Source organism: Lolium rigidum, chromosome 5 (assembly GCF_022539505.1).
Source record: "Lolium rigidum isolate FL_2022 chromosome 5, APGP_CSIRO_Lrig_0.1, whole genome shotgun sequence".
Lineage (NCBI taxonomy): Eukaryota > Viridiplantae > Streptophyta > Magnoliopsida > Poales > Poaceae > Lolium > Lolium rigidum.
The window spans coordinates 159722884-159732284 of record NC_061512.1 but is presented as its reverse complement, the minus strand read 5'-3'; positions in this window follow the sequence as shown (position 1 = coordinate 159732284).

The window sequence follows — 9401 nt, the reverse complement described above, 5'->3', positions numbered from 1 at the left end:
GGCACATATACCGGCGGCTAGAGCCATTATCACACGATCGACGGTGTGCACGGTCTACTTGGTTAGGGTTAGGTGTAGGGTTAGGGCTAGGGTTTAGGGGCTAGGGCTAGGGTTTAGGTTAAAGGGTAAGTATTTATGGTTAGGTATAGGTTTAGGGTTTAGGGTTAGGGTTAGGGTTTACGATGCATGGTTACTGCTGACTCGGCGTCGTGGTTTAGGGATTTAGAGGGGTTTAGGGCTCGAAGCCTCCCCCAGTTTAGGGTTTAGGGTTTAGGGGAGCTACTTTTGCACCATTAGACCTTGCACCACACTTTGACACATATCATAGGTCCACATGCAAGGTTTGGTGGGGTTCCGGTGTTCCGGCGGTCGTTCTCCCCCTCCTCCCCCAAAACAGCGGTATGCGTGCCCCGGCGGGTCTTCCCCTAGATTTCTCCGCGCGACATGCAACAATGTACTTTTTCATTGAAAAGCATGATACATACATTAATAAATAATACACATGTTCAAAAAACAGCTTTAGTATAATTTTGAAATACTACTCAATGTTGTTCATAATTAAAATGGTAAAAAAAAAGAAAAAAAATGTTTGCCGTGCGTAAGCGCACGGCAAGAGAGGCTGCCGCACGGCAAAGGGGCTTTGCGCACGGCAAAGTCCTAGCCGCACGGCAAAGCCTCCCTCCCGCACGGCAAAGACTTGCGCACGGCAAAGACAAGCTACTTGACCTAAATCGAGTCGGTCCCGACCGGGTGTTTGGCTAATCGAGCACGCGCGCGCTGCCTAGTTCCTCCCACACGCACCGAGCGCCGCCGCCCACCTCCTGCTCCCCCTCTGCCCCTCCGGCCAGCCGCCGGCGCCACCCCCACCGCCCACACAGCCGCCGCCCACCTCCTCTCCCCCTCTGCCCCTCCGGCGAAGCGCGCGAGGCCCTCCTCCCAGCCCAAGCCCCCGTGCCCACCGCCGCCGCCTCTACAGGACGCGCCCGCCGAGGATCCCCGCGCGCTCCTCCGCCGCCGCTGGGAGCTCGCCGTCCGTCCTCCACTTTCTCCGGGTGAGCCCCCGCTTCCGCTTAGCCGCCTAGGGTTTTGTCGCGGCCGCCCGGCCCGTAGAAGTACTCGAGCCGGTCCTTGAGCGCGCCCGGCAGCGGCGGGCCGTGGTCGCCGGCACCTTGCGCGGCGGCAGCCGCAGCTCGGGGACACCACCTCGTGCCGGTCCGTGGCGGACGCCGACGCGCGGGTCTGCCGCCGGCCGCGGTGGGCGGCGATCGGGGACGAGAAGGAGAGCTGGGAGGCCGCCGCCGTGCTAGGTAGAGTCTACTATTACGGCTGCTGGAGCAGAGTCCACGACAGTGCTAGGTAGTCGGTGTGGTGGTATAATAACTGGGTTCGTGTGTAAAATTTCAAATTAAATATTGACCATCTTGGATACGCCTTAGTTGTTACATGTAGATGATATATTGCCTATGCATCTGCTGAAAGCGGTTTTATGACCCTTGTGCCTGTTTTAGCATAGTTGTTTTATGATACGGATATGTTAAAACTAGGCACATATAGTAGACATAAGATAATGTGTCGGAAGGAAATTCTTTATGGTGAAGTAATATTGTTATACCACTATTGTAAAAAATTCTTGTTCACTTGCATGACTATTTTTCTTGTTATGCGAGGCGATGCTTCGAGGTGGACACGAGGGGTGGCGTCGCGGGGGTGTTTGACGGGGCGTTCCGGATCTTCTTCGGCGATTCTCTCAGAGGGTCGTTGATCTTCTTCGCTTGTTGTCGATCACGCTTCGAGGGTGAGAATCCGTTCGCCTCTCTTGTACCTAGGTTTTTCTTTGTGTCTAGATCACCAAGTCCGTCGCGATACCTAGGCGTCTCTTCCCGACCGTAAGGGTTACGCGGATAAATATGCATTAGTGGTCTCGCATATTATGAACCGTAACTCTTACGGCATTTATCGGGACAGCCGGCGGATGCGTAGTTGGGTACGTTCTCCGTGCTCTACCCCGATCCGAGACAGGATTTCGGTAGCGCCTCCCCGTTGTTCTCCGGATGCACACCCCTCTCGGCTTTTTGCCGAGACGTGTATCGGGAGAGCAGCGGGGAGGTGCTTGCGAAATCTGTCTCGGATCGGGGTAGAGCTGGGAGAACGTACTCAATCTACGGATCCGGCGGCTGCTAGAAGCCCACCTAGTAGAGTTTCGGGTTGATGCACGCGTAAAATAAATAAATATATGATGCATTTATTTCCTATTTGATATATAAATGCTATGTTCGTCTGTTTTGTTGCTGATTAGAGGATGGATAATCGTGGCTGGATGTACGATGGCGAGAATCGGTCGGTGGAACTATGCTTGATGAATGGGGAGAAAAGACCGAGCGGTTTGTGGATAGGGCGTTTGCCATCCCTAGCGAGACCTATAAGTGTTTGGTGCCCTTGTAGTAAGTGCGCTAACCGAAAGGCACGAGGACAAGGAAACTATGAGTATGCACCGATCAAGTTTGGGTTCACACCGTCCTACGGGATTTGGACTTACCATGGAGAAAAGGCAAAGAAACGTGCTAGGAAGGAGGTGCGGCAGATTCAACCTAGGGGGAATATGACCTCTGGTTTTGATAGGTGCTTAGAAAACTTGGCTAATGGTAATGTGCACGAAAGCTCTCATGTAGAGGTGGAGACACCTCGGGATGCGGAGACAAGTGAGGACCCGGAGGAAAACACAAAGGAGTATTATGAGGCTCTGTTTGCTTCGCGAAACCCCTACATGAAAATACGGAGGTTACCCAACTAGATGCCATCGCTCGCCTTATGGCCTTGAAGTGCCATAGGAACTTGTGCGAGAGATGGGTTCGATGAACTTCGGTCATCGTAGGCAGCCTTCTGCCGAAAGGGCACCTCTTGCCGCAAAACTTCTACTATTCGACCAAATTGCTCGGTGACCTTAAGATGTCATCTCAGCGGATACACGCTTGTCCAAAGGGATGCATGCTATTCGAGAGAGGAGCACGGCGACACAAATTATTGCATCAAATGCAATTCCTCTAGGTACTTTGAGGTAGACCGCAATGGTGATGGTCGGAAGAGGCGGACCACGGTTGCCAAGAATATCCTCCGCTATCTTCCGGTTCTACCGAGGATCCGGCGGCTCTTCATGACCGAGGATACTGCCCGGCGGATGAGGTGGGCCGTGGAAGGAAACGAGATACACCGACAAGATGATACATCCGTCGGATGGTGCTGCATGGAAGAACTTTGTGAAGAAATTTCCCTGAAAGCGAGGTGACCCGAGGAGCGTAGCGATTGCGATATCAAGCGATGGGTTCAATCCATATGGTATGTCGGCTGCGGTATACGGTTGTTGGCCGGTGTTTGTTATTCCCATGAACCTCCCCCTGGCGTACGCATGAGATCGAGAGAACATGTTTGTGTCGATGATAATCCCGGGGCCCAAATACCCGGGCAAGAACATGAATGTGTACACTGGAACCGCTGGTGGATGACTTGGTTCGTGGGCTGGGAAGGTCGCGGGATCCGAACATATGACGCATCAAAGAAGGAGTACTTCGATATGTATGTGTGGTACCACACGTCCACGCATGACCTGCCGGCCACGTGCTTTGTTCTGCGGGTGGTGTACACATGGGAAGTGGCCTTGCCCACGGTGCGGACGAGGCCGTGACTTTCTTACGGCTAAACAAGGGAGGCAAGTATTCATGCTTTGATGAAGCTCGACGGTTTCTTGAGCGGAGGCATGCATACGGGAGTGATGTAAAGAGTTTCAAGAAAGGCCGTGTTGTCCGTGGCCCGAAGCCAATTCCGAAGACCGGAACGGAAATCAAGGCCGAGTTAGATGCTCTTCAGCCTAGCCCTGATGGGAATGGTTTCTTAGGATATGGGGAGACACACCAATGGACTCACAAGCCGTGCTTATGGAAGCTCCCTTACTTTGAGTTTCTCGAGCTCCCGCATAACATTGATGTAATGCACACGAGAAGAATATCGGTGAAGCCATTTGGAGCACGATTGTGGACAACGAGAAGACGAAGGATAACATAAAGGCTCGAATTGATCAAGAAAGGTGGTGTGATAGGCCGGAGTTGAACATGCAGCCACCTAATGGTGCCAAAAAAACTTGGACTAAGCCACACGCTCCGTTACTGCCTCACAAAGGCCCAAAAAAGGGAGGTCTTCCAATGGATGAAGGACTCCTTGTTTTCCCCGATGGGTTCGCAGCCAAGCTGGATGAGGGCACTGAACATTGAAACGGCTGCGAGTACAAGGACTGAAGAGTCATGACTACCACATATGGCTTGAGCGGATAATGCCGGTGATGATTCGAGGCTATGTCCACGAGAAGACTTGGCGAGTGCTAGCGAGGTTGAGTTTTTCTTCCGCCGATTTGTGCTAGGGAGTTAGACACTAAAGTGATTGAGAAGGCTGGATGAAGAGGCACCCGTGTTGCTTTGCGATCTGGAGAAGATCTTTCCTCCGGGGTTTTTAATCCGATGCAACACATGATCCTGCACCTCGCGGAGGAGTGCTTAAGGGGGCCCGAGTTGGGGCCGTTGGCAGTTTGGTCCCGAGAGAGAAACACAAAAGCTTCGTCAAATGACTGGCAATAAATGCAAGATCGAAGCATCCATAGCCGAGGCAATCCTGAACGTGGAGGTGGCAAACTTCACCACTAAGCACTATGATCCCAACATTCCCACAAAGCACAACCCGGTCCTCCGTTACAATGCCGCCAACAATGAAGAAGTACCCAAGCTTAGCATCTTCGTGGGGCTTGGTGGCAAGTCAAGTGGCTCGAAGCCGTACAGAACGGACCTACCTGAGCGGACCTTGATCCACTCGTATGTCTTAAACACCATGGTCGAAGTGAAGCCGTACATCGAGTAAGTGCGAACCATTTAATTATTCGCAAACATTCACTCGTATGTTCGTGGCTAACTCTTCATCTTTTCATCGGTATAGGAAATTCAAGGCTATACATTGGAAGAATACCCACGGGGAGCCTACCCCGGAAGAATCCAAGCAAATTTTCGATAAGGGAGGCGGTTTCGGTTTCGGTAGCTGGTTTTGTAATTTGGTACTATTCTATCCAAATTAGCTAGCACTTCCTACATTTATCGGTCATTTCTCGTTCTAAACTTCTTGTGCTAAACTTGTAGGCAAGAAGCTGACAAAGAGATGAAGTCGAGCTAAGAAAAATTGCTAGGGGCTTTGACCATTCCGTAGAAGCGTTCAACTCCTATGACGTGAACGGGTATCGCTTCCGGACCCATCAATACACAACAAGCCGGCCCAACGCGAAGACAATAAATAGTGGGGTGGTATGTCAAGGTGATGATGGGCTCCATTACTATGGAAGAGTCGAGGGTATATACGAGCTGAATTACGGGTTTCACAAAGGGCTAAATCCCGTCGTCTTCAAATGCCATTGGTTTGACCCACGTCGGGTGAGACGGGATCCTGAAATTGGGTTGGTCGAAGTTGAAAGGAACTCCGTTTATAAGGGAGAGGATGTGTACATCTTGGCAACCCGGAGCCTTTCAAGTATTCTATCTCCCGTACGCGTGCGGAAACCCGACAAAACGTCTACATGGATGGGATGTTGTGATGACGGTGCCTTCACGCAATAGGCCGCCCCCGCCAAACAAGGACGATTACCGCCGCGTAGACCCCTCAGCAAGGAGTGTCGAGTTTTATCGGGAAGAAGGGCTCCCCGGCCATTTCACAATCGGCTTGCCGACTATCGATGACATGGTCGTAGACGATGAACAAGAAGACGCGGGCATGGATGGAGACAATGCGAGAAGATGAAGGCGAGGATGTCCGTGCCCCGGAAGACCTGAGTTTGCTCGAGGCGTTCAAAGCGAGGGATTGACCTCGATGCGAGATGGACCACCTCCGGGTTTCATTGATGATTATTGGTTCGCCGAGCACGATGACGATGAGGAGACACGCGGTCCAATCACGGATGGCGACACGGAGCTGCTTGATCTATGTAGTAGTAATTGTGAGGCTAGCCTATTTGTAATAACTCCGTGTAATAGAGATTGTCTAGCTAGGTTATTTGTAAGAACTCCGTGCTATGTTTGAGAGAACTCTATGGTAGCTATTTGTTGCTTCCACTAATTAATTAATGTTCATCCTTTTGCATTATTTGTTGCTTTCATTAATGTTCATCTACTTATATTTCTGTTGCTTTCACTAATATTTATCTCTTTACAATATTGCGTACTAATAAACCACTCTCTTCATTTGTGTTTGCGGGTGATTGAAGCATGGCGCCAAAAAAAGGGGTGGCGGTCTTAAAAAGAAGCTCAAGGACTTGGTAGGTGTAGGGACTTCGAGGCGGGGGCCGAGCTACTACCCCTCCTAGCCCCCTCCTGTCGCTCCCACGGGGCGGCCGCGTAGGAAGAATGCGACGCGGGTACTCACTCCTAGTCCTAGCCCCCTCCCGCGGCCGATGATGATGACGAGGAGGAGGACCGGGAGCACCACGGGGGTGGGGAGGACCGGGAGGAGGAGGTGGGTGGGGAGGACCGAGGAGGAGGAGGGGGTGGGGAGGACCGGGGAGGAGGAGGGGGACGAGGACGACCTCTCGGAGGATGAGGGGTTGGGGAACTTAGTGTTCGATCCTGATCCAAGCCTAGAGTGGTGTGAGCCGGAGGATTACCGGTACGTTCCAGGCTTTGGAGAGGCTGAGGCCACGTGATAGGAAGCCATATCGGCGTGGGATAACACAGCTCCCCTCGGCCGAAGAGCTGGCGCTACGGGCACGTTGTTCTTGTGCCCTATGGAAGGAGGTACATGTTATTTTTTGGCATTTCGTTATCGCAATTTTGTCATTATCAAAATTATTATCACATACATATTGATGTTGTCGTTTCATGGTGCAGCTCGTTCCGGTTTGAAGACCCGACGCGAGAGACCGCCACGTGGGTACTCGAACATCCTTGGGGGCCTACTTAGATTTTATTTCCACAGGATAGTCGATCTCCCTGCTGGTGGCTGCGACGTAGCTTGGAGGTGGGCGCACTACGGCCTCGCCCTCGATCCTCTTGGCCGCGGCACCGCGGCGGATTTGGTTGTTGCCAAATTCTGGGTACGTGACTTTTGACTTCTTACCATTCATACACTCTCCTTGGTTCACAATAATTGCACTAATGCCCCTTGTTTTACCTATGTTGCAGAAATTCTTCAAGAGGGCCGAGGGCAAGGAGAATGCGTGCGATGATGTCCTACACCGGCTTGCAAGGAAGAGGGTGGCGGCATGCACTACGAGGCACGTGTTCAATGCGTCCGCGGCTGGCACGCCCGACCGCTTCGTCCACATGAGTAAGGAGGACGCTCGCGACACGCTCATGCGGCCGTGGCGGTACTTGCGAGTATTTGCATTTATGTGTTATTGATTTCTTTATCGCCATGTAGTTTATTTTACCATAATGGGTTTATCTTGTGCATGTAGAACCCTCCTCGGTACGTCGGCAACGACGATAGGTGCTTTCGTGCGATGGTCATGTGGTGGACATGCCCCCGGTACCTCAAGAAGCACGAGGAGGGCAAGAAGAGCGGGCGAGAGATGCGAGGTGGATCGCATATCCAAGGCAGCATCCCCATCTCTCTTCACCTGCAGAAGGAGGTGAGCAAATTAATGGTTCCTTCATTCTTTGAATTCATGTTATATATTTGTTAACTCTCCAAGGGTGTGTCACTTCACTCAATTACATGTTCTCTTTTGCGGGAAGTCGGGACGGGAGCGAAGCCTAACGTCTTTGCCGTGCTAAAGAAGATGAAGCAAAGGAAGACGCCTGATCTGGAGACGGGGTCCGTGTGGGTTAACCCGCAATCCGAGACCCGGTGCACGTCGTATGTCTCCAAGTTCAAGCGAGAAGTACGGCGAGGAGGCCAATCCGGAGGCCGAGGACTTTGACCACGAGGTCGCGGTGCTTGCGGGAGAAGGCTTGAAGCATGGCCGCCTATGGTTTGGTGACGGGTGCGTCGACCCGGCGAGGGTTCCCTCTCTCCGCCGGATCCGTCGTGGTCGTAAGAGCGGCCAGCCTGAGGTAGAGCCCCGGCCACGGGCTTCGGATCTAGGCGTCGAGCGGTTACGGGTATGTTCTTCCTCGGGTCTCTACATTTCCTTTACATGCTTTCCATTGAAATGTTAATGACATCGCGGCAACACAACGTAGGAGGAGATGGCAGCGAAGGAGCGAGCGGCCCGGGAGCACGCACGGAACATGGAGCGGACGATTCGGAGTACCGGCGGCGGCAGGACACGGATGATGCAGCGGATGCAACAGCGACGGCGGATGATGCGGCGAGCGGCGAGCACGGATGAGGCTGGCTGATGAGCCATACGGCTCTGTCTACTCCACCGGGGAGTCTTCCTCCTCCACCTTACTCCATGTGGATGCCGCCACCGCCCACTCGGACCCGGGGACACCTATCACCGTCAACAACATGAACATCATCCGGAGCATGAACCGCGGTGAGTCCTCTTGTGCCCAACCCGCTACTTGTTCAAGTGTTCAATATGCAAATGCAAATGTTCATTCCATCAACATGCTTATAGATTATATGTCACAAGGCAATGACGATGAGGCCGGCGGAAGCGGAGGAGGACAAGGTTGATGGCATGGTCTTCGTGCACTCGTCGTCGTTGTAATGCATTGTTCGCACTTGTTATGGATTGTTCGCACTTGTTATGGATTGTAATAATGGACATTGCACTTGTTATGCATAAACTATGTGTGCTCGATGTATTTGTGGTGTTGTTCATGTGTTTGGTGATGCTATGGTGAATATATATGTTGTATATGTTATATATATGTGAAATGCAATTTTGAAATGCGGGGATTAAAGAAAAACAGAAAAAAAATGAAAAAACCAGGGGCCTTTGCCGTGTGTATGCACACGGCAAAGGACATTTGGTCACTTTGCCGTGTGCATACACACGGCAAAGGCGCCACGTGGCGCAAGCCTGTGCTCTGGGAGGTCCTGGAGGGTCTGCTGCAAAGGCCTTTGCCGTGCGGGCTGGCCCTCTGCCGCACGGCAAAGCTAAGGTCACGGCACAGACACAGCGCACGGCAACGTTGCCACGCACGGCAAAGGAGGAGCCACACGGCAATGTCACCGCGCACGGCAAAGTCCCGGACGCACGGCAACGCTCTGCCGCACGGCAAAGTATCGCACGCACGGCAAAGGAGTGGGCGCACGGCAACGGTCTTTGCCGTGCAGATAGGCGATGCGCACGGCAACGTTTCCTTTGCCGTCGCACGCTTTGCCGGGCAGTCTTTGCCGTGCGTGCACGCACGGCAAAGCCTTTGCCGTGCGTACAGCGGTCTTTGCCGTGCAAAGTGCCGCACGGCAATGTCAGTCTTTGCCGTAGT